At 28.5% G+C, this 10087-nt stretch overlaps 1 long non-coding RNA gene across 1 annotated transcript; it reads left to right on the plus strand.

Annotated features, from left to right (window-relative positions):
- Positions 1-1021: 1021 nt before the first annotated feature.
- LOC142321015 (uncharacterized) lies at positions 1022-5384 on the plus strand. Its single transcript, XR_012755548.1, has 2 exons — positions 1022-1225; positions 4832-5384. It is a non-coding gene; the product is annotated as an uncharacterized LOC142321015 (long non-coding RNA).
- The last annotated feature ends 4703 nt before the right edge of the window (positions 5385-10087 follow it).

Raw genomic sequence — 10087 nt, forward strand, 5'->3', positions numbered from 1 at the left:
CGTGAATCATTTCACGTAATTATTATATTTCACGTATTTTTATTATGTGAATCATTTTCATTTTGTTATACGTGAATCATTCTGTTTATATTCATGATCTTCAAAAGAATAAAAATTGTTGAATGGAACATACTCATAGGAATTTTTTTTTGCATTTTCTCGAAATGCGAAAAACAATTAAAACTGATTTTGTTAAATATTTTTATAAGAAATCAAATTTTAAGAATTTCACTATATATGAGATAAAATTACAGAGGGTGCAGAAGCGGAGGAGGGCAGCAACTGCAAATTAGAACGAAGAAAAAAAGCTTTAATGTATAATAAAATCCGGCTAGAATAAAATTTACTTTAATAGTATCCAGAAATTTCTCATTGTATTTTATACATGAAATGTATCACTTTATGAAAGGGACGCATGGAAATTATGAAAGCCGTTAAAGAAAACAACTAAGGGTTTTTATAAGAAATGTCAAAAAAGATTTTTACTATTATTAGGCAGGCTTAAAAATGTTGTAATAAAGGAACTTTTAAAAAATTAAATGATAGGAATTTTAAAGGAAAGCTCTGTAAATGAATTGTATTTAGGGATAGATGTTAGAATGTGCGAATTAAGTACAAAAAAAACAAAAAAAAAAAACATAAAGCAGATACCTAGGGATACTTCATGATTCAAAATAAAGGATTAAACAAAATAGAAGTAAATGGTAAATTATATCAAGAGAAAAAAATAGAGAAGAGAAGTAAGAAAAATCAGCTATTAATTTTATGAATTCAAGTTTCATATAATATATTCTGGTTTCAATTTTATTTCTATTTATATAATGTTTTTTAATACAAATTGTTAAAGTAATCAAATGAATAAAAATAATGTTATAGGTCAAATGACTAATAAGGGTAGTAGGACTGGTTATCAGGATGTGTGCAACAGGTATCTGCTAAAGTTATACATACATACATATATACACACATAAACCTGAAGCCTATACAGACTATCAAATCAAGTGTCGTCTCTTGAATCCTATTGGTCGATTAAAGGGCGTGGATCGTGCAAGAATACGCGGCATTAGAGCAGAAAAGAATTTCCACCTTCTTCATTTTGAAGAAGTCAAGGACGATAAATGATTTTTGGTCGACTATAAATTGAGGTACGGAAAAATTGATGGCATAAGTCGTATCACCGTTGAACCGACAACTTCTCAAAAACAATCACATCATGAAGGCCGTAGTAAGTAAAACAACTATATAATAAATTAAATAATTATCACTTAACATAACTAATACTTTCTTTATTTCCTTAAATTAACAAAAAATAAAATATTTTTAATAAGTTTAAAAAAAATTATGTATAGATTACAATAGAAAATAAAATTTTTTTCTCTATAAATAAATAAATTTAAAAAATGATAATTATATTAAAATTCTAAATTATAATATCGTAGTAATGAATATATGTTATATTTTTATTTTTATTCCAAATATTTGAAATAAATCTCTCGGCAACGTAAAAAATCTATCTTTATTCTTTTTCTTATTTTTTATCTCACAAATCGTGTATTTACAATCGGTTCCGAGTAAGGAACCACAAGTAAATTTCATTGCAAAAGGCACACCAAGACGGTTTTTCAGCGAACACCCTCAGTAAAGGGTACATTGATAAATAAGCTATATATACATAAAGAGTCTATATAAATAAACATACTTGCAATAATTGGGATCACAAAGATTCAAGAGATCACAATGTTATGTGTATTTGTTTAATTTTTATTTCAATAATAAATTAAATTGTTGTGTGAAAACTACAAGATAATAATAATAATAATAATAATAATAATAATAATAATAAAAAGAATAATAATAAACGTTTTGACCCAACTAAACAACGATTGAATTCTAATTTTAAGGAATTTCATTAGAAACGTTTTAGACTGATAAAAATAATGCTGTTCAAGAAAAGTTACCTTTCTCCCAAATATAACATTGAAAATCATTGTTATATTCACTAGCTTTTTATTTTTTATAAAAATTAAAACAATTCTATTTTGATTTGTTAAAAACCAATTTTGAAATTATTACAACTCGTCATGTGGTACGATACTCTAGCAAAAACGTAGTTGAAATCGTCTCAAATGCATATTTTATAAAATTTGTAGATGAAAAATTTGTTAACAACTTATCCTCTGTGAATAAATTTTAACACTATTTTCATCTTATCATGCCTCATTTATAAAAATGTAAGAAAAATCTATTAATTGTAACAGTAAAAATATAAGAAACATAATTTTAAGGGTAAGTGCTTATTACTACCTAAGAGTAGGATAATAATAAAAAACCAATCCAATCTTAATTACATCTCAATCTTAAAAAATTAGTAAAAACATTTAAAAAAGTAAGTAAAATCTATGAAGAACATATTTTTTTTTAGAAATGAACAAGATAATTATAAGAAAAGCAAATTATTTGTAATAGTATTTTTTTAATTCCGAACGAGTAAGATATTTGTGAAGTCTGTAAATACCTTTCAATGTATAACAACCTTTTAATATCTCCTGACCTTTCATTTTATTCAAGAAAATAAAAATAAATAAATAAAAATAATAGAATTAATCTTTTTTAATAAGCTAATCCACTAAATTTGATTTTCATTTGTTGTATAATATATATACAAAATTTTTTAACTAAATTTTTTTTTTTGAATTCACGGAAGCTCAGCTGATATGTTATCAGTTTCGTCTGATAGAAATACGTTTCTTGTTACTGCCTATTCTACAACTAATAAAAAATAAATAAAGTAAAATAAATAATAATAAAGACGATTACATTCGATTTATTTTTACAATTAATTTAATAAAATATGGTATGGAAATGGGGTTCAATGGAGTTTTGTAGGTCCAAAGTTCGAGTCAAAGATTTATGCTACTACATCGTAAGATTTGATACGGTGGTAACCATCCTTGATCTCAGGTTCGATTGTTGGGGTGAGGTATGGAATTTTTTTTAAACCAGTCGTTTCTTTATTTAAAATTCCTCATTAAGAATTTGTAAAAGTACATCTGAAATGTTAATTATTAAAAAATAAAATAAAAATAGGCTGAATTTCTATAACAATTTAAAATTTATGACAAAATATTTTTTTAATTAAGGATTAATTATATGGTTATAACAATAAATTAAGAATAAGGTAATCTGATTAAGTATTAGAATTAAAATAAAAATGTATCTAAATAGTCATTATTATTTTCAAGAAAATAAAAATATAGAAATATTTATAATAAAATAAGCAATGGATGTGTATCATACATGTAATATGAGTATAATGTGAAATAAAAACATGTTTAACCACAATTAATTAAATATTATAAAATAACATTTTACATTTTATTATTCTGCGTGCTTATATAATAATGATTTGATATTTTATAATATAAATTAAACAAAAGAAAAAAAATAATGATAAATGTAATTGCAAAAGTATATAAAGAAGGAAAAAACAGAGGAAAAACATTTATTTTATGTAAACTAAAGTTAATTTTATAGTTAATTCTGTGTAAAAATTGTTAGTAATTTCTATAATAGGCAAATATTAGAAAACATAAAGCAGAAGAAAATTTAGTTGTACATAAAACCTTTTAAATTTTAATGATACATTTGCAAATTAGATATTGTAATATTTATTAAATTAACACTTTCAAAAATATGTTATATATTTCACGATGTTTTATTTGGACACTAACAAGAGCCAACAGTTAGAATTATTTTCTCTGAGAGTAATGATATTCACTGTATACCAGAATGAAGTTGTTATTGTAGGTATAAACATCGTATTTGTTTCATGCTAATGTGCAACAGCGGCTCAGGGAAGAAGACCAATGGAAACTACTTTTCTCCTAACTTTTTTCTTTCCTGATGAATTATTTCCATACGTAAGCCTGAGGCTTTTCCGTAGGAATGTGGAAATTTAATTTTTAGCATATAAAAATTGCCATGCCTGACCAAGATTCGATCCAGAGATCTCCGGATGAAAGACCGGAACGTTACCACTCCGCCAAGGACATCTAACTTTCGTAGTAAACATAGCATAGGCTGCTTTAAGTTTTTAAAAATCCCTCTACTATTTATCAAAAATATGAAATTACTTAGAAAGTCAAATCTTCTACAACCGTTTGTTTTTGTTGATGAATCCTGAAAGAGCCCATTATATTTTCCTCCATCAGCTATGATCATAATTGTTGTTTATTGAGGTATAAAAAATAAGGTATTAAAATATAAAAATAAGAAAGGGACTGGACATTATATCAATAAATTTTGTCCTACTTCTCTCTTTGAAGTTACTTACCTTGATAACCTTTTAATTAAATTTCCATTAATTAAAATAAAATGTTTTTCTATTTTTCAAATATAAATTAACAGGAAGAAATATGTTAAATTTTATTGCGAATTTTTGTCAGTTGCATATCTATTTAATAGAATTACAAGCTACTTAAAGTCCAGTTAAACTAAGAATGGATATATCAGCTCATTCACGTTATTTCTATCTGTAATTGAGCTATTCGTAATTAAATATTTTGATTATTATGAAGTTTCCTTAGATTATGTAAATAATATATTTAATATATATATATATGTAGCTTTAATAAATATTAAGATTAATCTTTTATATTTTAATGTTGTTTTATAGATTATAAAAATTCGGTATGATCGTATTACAGAAAAATATTGTTGGATGTGTTGCAACAATTGAGAGGTTATTTTGATACACTCCAACTCTATCTGGGCTTTAGTACAGTTAACAAAACGTACTTCCTGAATATTTATTTTGTTATTTCTTTTGCAGGCTGCTCTCGCCATCCTCTTCTTCGCCGTCTTGGCTGTCTGCTCCGCCGCCGGTGTTCAACCAGCCAAGGAAACCCTTAAGGGATCAGCAGCCTCTTACTACCCATACGGAGCATACCCATACTCAGCATACCCATACTCAGCCTACCCGTACTCAGGATATAACTATGGAGCTTATCCTTACTCAGCATACTCTGGTTATCCGTACTACTACTAAGATGTAAAATCAGATGACTCCTTTAAAAGATTGCGACCGGCTACCAGTAAAACATCTCTACAATTTAAGATAAAAGATACCACCAACATTAATTAGCTAAAATTTATATACGTATATAACAGGTTTTTTTTGTTTTTTTTTACAAAAGAGTAAGCAGAGTATTATGGGTATCACTGACCATCCAAAATAAAAAATAATTACATTCTGTCTGATGAAAATATCTGATTAATTAAAAAACCACGTGGGCATTATAATTAATTAACTATCTCTTTCTTCTTTTCTTTTTTCTGTAAAAATCGATTTATTGAATCAATAAATCTCTTTCATAAAAAAACAATATGTTGTGTTATTCTTGATTATTAATAATTAAATTTATAGATTCCTTAATCCTGTACACACACACACACACACACACACAAACGCATAGATATTTATATAATATTAGTAAAGATCATACTTAGATGATCTAGACTTAGTGATATATATATATATATATGTGTGTGTGTGAAAAATAGGCTATATATTTATATGTTAAATATATTAGAATCCAAATGTTATACGAGCAATTTGATCGTTGGACTTTAAATAACTGCATTATATCACGACTGGATCGGTTTATAACTACGGTATATAAAAGCAATCTTTTGCGATATTTTTTATTTCTAATTATATATAGTAAATTCAAATAATTAAATTTCAATCAATATATTTCCTTTTATATTTATTGATATTACTAAAGATCTCTTCATTATCTTGGTAGATGTAATACACACACACACACACACACACATATATATATATATATATATATAGATGTTAAGTTCGTTTGTGTACGGCTTCAAAAACTCAAAATGTTCTCCACCGATTCAGCTCAAATTTTAGCACGATATATAACCCGTATCAAAGATTGTTTTCATCTATTTTTAATAAATCTATCTATCTATCTATTTTTAATTTGTACAGATTTTTAATAAATAAGAGGCTAATAAATCAGATGGAAATGTAAACAAAGGAAAACCAATCCGATCAATGCAAGATGGCCGCTGTCAAACACAACGACCAATCACAAAGAGCCCGTATGGCCGTTGCCAATGTAAACAAAATCACAATTGATTAAATAACAAATTTCTTTGAATTATATTTAACAGCTAAAACATCTGTATTTTATTAAAAAAAAAACACCAAATCAAAAAGAAAAGCCACCAAGAAGGATGACTTACAGTAAATAAATTAAAACACCCAACTTTCTTATAGCCCAGATCCTTTGTTAGGTTATTTTTTTACATATATATGACCAAACAATCGTTTTTTGGTCATTTAGCGTTCTTTGCTTTTACATAGCAAAGAACAAAATTCACAAATAGTAACACTGAAACCATACAACTAAGTATTCGTTGTTTTTTGTTTTTTCTAACCTCCGAAACCACCGTTATGCATTGTTTCAGATGATGATATGAATGATTTATAGCGTATGAAAATGCCATGCCTGACCGGGATTCCAACTCGGAACCATCGGATTAAAGTCCGAGACGTTACCACTCGCGCCACGGAGGCCGGCAAATATATTCGTTAGGAGCCGAATAAAAACACGACTTACCAATATGGCGTTGTGTGTCAAACCAATTTTATACGGACTATAATTACTTTTAATACGCGAAACCCTTTGCAATGATTGAACATTACCTTAAACCTCTTCAAAAATTATTCCTTTTGAACTAAGCCACATTTTGATATCATTGTTTTCGCCGTTTGATTATTCTGTAATTTGTAAGCATTACTCTGCTTTTATAAGCATTTAAAATGATGTGTTTTTTCACACGACTTAAGGGCTTTTTTCGCAGCCCACAAATCTTTATATATAAAAATGTTAAGTTGTTTGTGTACGCTTTAAAAACTCAAAATGTTCTGCACCGATTGAGCTCAAATTTTAGCACGATATATAACCCGCATCAAAGATTGTTTTTATCTATTTTTCGCATCAGTCACACACCTGTGACCGCGAGAAAACAGTTTTTTAACGGTCAGCTGTGTACCAGTGACCGCGCCATCTGCCGGAAGCGAGGGGAACACTCGTCATACTAGCTAACGACAACCGCAGTCACATGTGAAACAATACCTGTTCCCAATTACATTGTTTATTAACAAAAAAAAAATGGTATCCAGTTGCATCTGATTCAGATTATTATACAATCTAAATTAAATATTCACCTTAATCGAGGTACTTTTGTGTGATCGTGTCGAGATTGAGCTGCGCCTTTCACCAAGCTCTGAATTTATTAGAAAACGACCAACAGTGGGATATATGTATTAATGACGCGTGCAGCACTGCACATCCTAACTAAATTCGCGCATTATTCGCAATTATATTGACCGCTTGCTTCCCTTCATCTCCCACAGAGTTATGAGAAAGATATCGATCGCATATGGCTCAGGATAAAATATTCTGAATATCAGGAAATATATCAGGATATATCCTATATATCATAAAATATCCTCAATATATAGTTCTTAGTTAATTGGGAATGCCAGCACCAACCCGAGCTGCGATTGCTTTATTTGATGTGGATTTACGCCTTGAACAGAGTTACAACATTGGTGATTTTCAGTCAATCAAATCATTCCCAAATTAACGCGTGAACAGAAAGGTATTTATGATCGCATAATGCAAATGATAAATGACGGAGTTGGGGGAACTTCTTCTTGGATGCGCCAGGAGGAACTGGGAAAACATTCCTCATTAGATTGATTCTAGCAACGGTTCGATCAAAAAATGATAATTATCCTGTTGCGGAATATTAATCAGCCAAAACTCTGCAACGGAACGCGACTTGGAGTTAAGAGATTGATGAATAACGTAGTGGAAGCAACGATTTTAACGGGGCCTTTCAAAGGTGAAGATGTCCTCATTCCTCGAATACCCATAATCCCGACCGATACACCATTTTAATTTAAAAGATTGCAATTCCCAATTCGATTGGCATTTGCAATCACAATCAATAAATCTCAAGGTCAATCTTTAGAATTGTGTGGTTTAGATTTAGATGCGGATTGCTTCTCACATAGGCAACTGTATGTTACGTATTCCCGAGTCGGCAAACCAGATAGCCTTTATATCTACGCAGACAGTGGAAAAACAAAAAAAAAATATTGTACATCCACAAGTATTGCAAAATTAAATTTCTATGAAACGTATGCTTTGTTTCGTTTTTCATTTCTCATCCATGCAACCACAATGTGCCACAGCGAAGCGTGGTGGGTAGAGCTAGTATATATATATATATATATATATATAAATCAAATTTATAAGTGTGTGTGTGATACATTGCGTATATTATGTGTGTATGAATGTAAGTTTTTATCTGGAAACAACGTTGCTAAACCTTTCAGTCGTTTCACAGAAGGACTCCTGTTTTAACGTATCTTGAAATTTGTTTAAAACATCTCAAAGACAATAGCTCTCTTTCAAACAACCCAATTGGGGAACCTGTAAAAGGCCTGAAAACTGATAAAAATTTAGTAATTTATAAATAAATAATAAAATATTTCAACAGGTTTAATCAATAATAATTTATATTGATTTAAAAAATTCAGATTTCAGGGATGATGTTTCTACGATTTTTCATCTTTATTTCAAAATTTTAATTTTTTTTAATTTCAGAATATGGTATTATTATATAATTATAAAAAAAAAAACACATTCATGACTGAGATTGTTATATTTCCTAACAAAGGCGTAACTTACTCTCAATATCTCTCTATTTTTTCATATATCTTTTATTATTAATAAAATTGATAAATACACTAGTAAAATAAACTGCATATTCCTATAAATCCTTTCGTACCAATTACAATTAATAAAAAGAAGATAAGAGATAAGAAGAAAACAATTAATAAGAAGAATACCAACTTAGCTTACGCCGGCTTTAACAGGTCATGTTTAATAATACTAATTCATAAAATTATAAAAAAACACAGATGTATTAGAGTTATTGTGACTCTAATACTATTATGATATTAGCATTTTTTGACTCATGGACTTGTAAAAAAAGAGAATGACAAAAATCAAAGGTGAGCCATTTTTTTATTGATAAAAATAGTTAACTGATTTTGTCTATTACAGCCGGGATTGCAATATTATCGGGTTTGCAAGTATTCCAACATTTCAGATGTCAAATTCTTAAGATATTGAAAATAGTCAGCATATGTAACAGTTTATGGATGTAACCATATCATGTATAATTATATGTAAGAACATTTATGTGTTGCATTGTTAGGAATTTTTTAATTTAATTTTCAGGAAGGAAAAGAACAGATTCTTAATAAAGTAATTTATAATGATTAAAAATTACTTTATATATTGTAGAAATTCATAATAATTGAAGAAAAAAACAAAAAGAACAACTGAAATCAAAACTGAACGAATGTTGTAAATTAATATCTCCAAGTTGAAGTATAAGAGACTTTAACAGTCGGTAGAGTGGTGGTGATATTTAAAAAATAAATAACATCTTACCATGATTGTTGCAACTATTTGTATCATTATATAAATATCGTGACATCCCAATTATTTTATAAAACTATAAATTTCGGAATTTATCGACAAATCTTTCGAATGAATAGGAATAAGTAAACTAATAAGACATAAAAAATACTATGGCTGTGTTTTTCTTACAAGAAAAACACAGTTCTTAGGGTTAAATACTCAAAATTCAGCGAACACATTATATTCATGTATTTTCATAATACATTTAGCTACATGTCACCATTCAGTAGGAGAATAATTTCAAACAGACTACGGGGTTTATATAACCTACCAGGCTGATCTAGCTAACTCATCGTCGCAAATCAGTATAACAGCTGATCTTCGAAGTCGAAAGTTCTGAGGTTCAAACCCTAGTAAAGGTCAGTTGCTTTTATACGGATCCGAATACTAGATAATGAATACCGATGTACTTGGTTGGTTGGGGTTCAATTAATTAGGCATCTCAGGAATGGTCGGCCTGAGTCTGTATAAGACTAAACCTATTTACTTGTACATAT

The sequence above is a fragment of the Lycorma delicatula genome, chromosome 3 (genome assembly GCF_047948215.1).
Source record: "Lycorma delicatula isolate Av1 chromosome 3, ASM4794821v1, whole genome shotgun sequence".
NCBI classification, from domain to species: domain Eukaryota; kingdom Metazoa; phylum Arthropoda; class Insecta; order Hemiptera; family Fulgoridae; genus Lycorma; species Lycorma delicatula.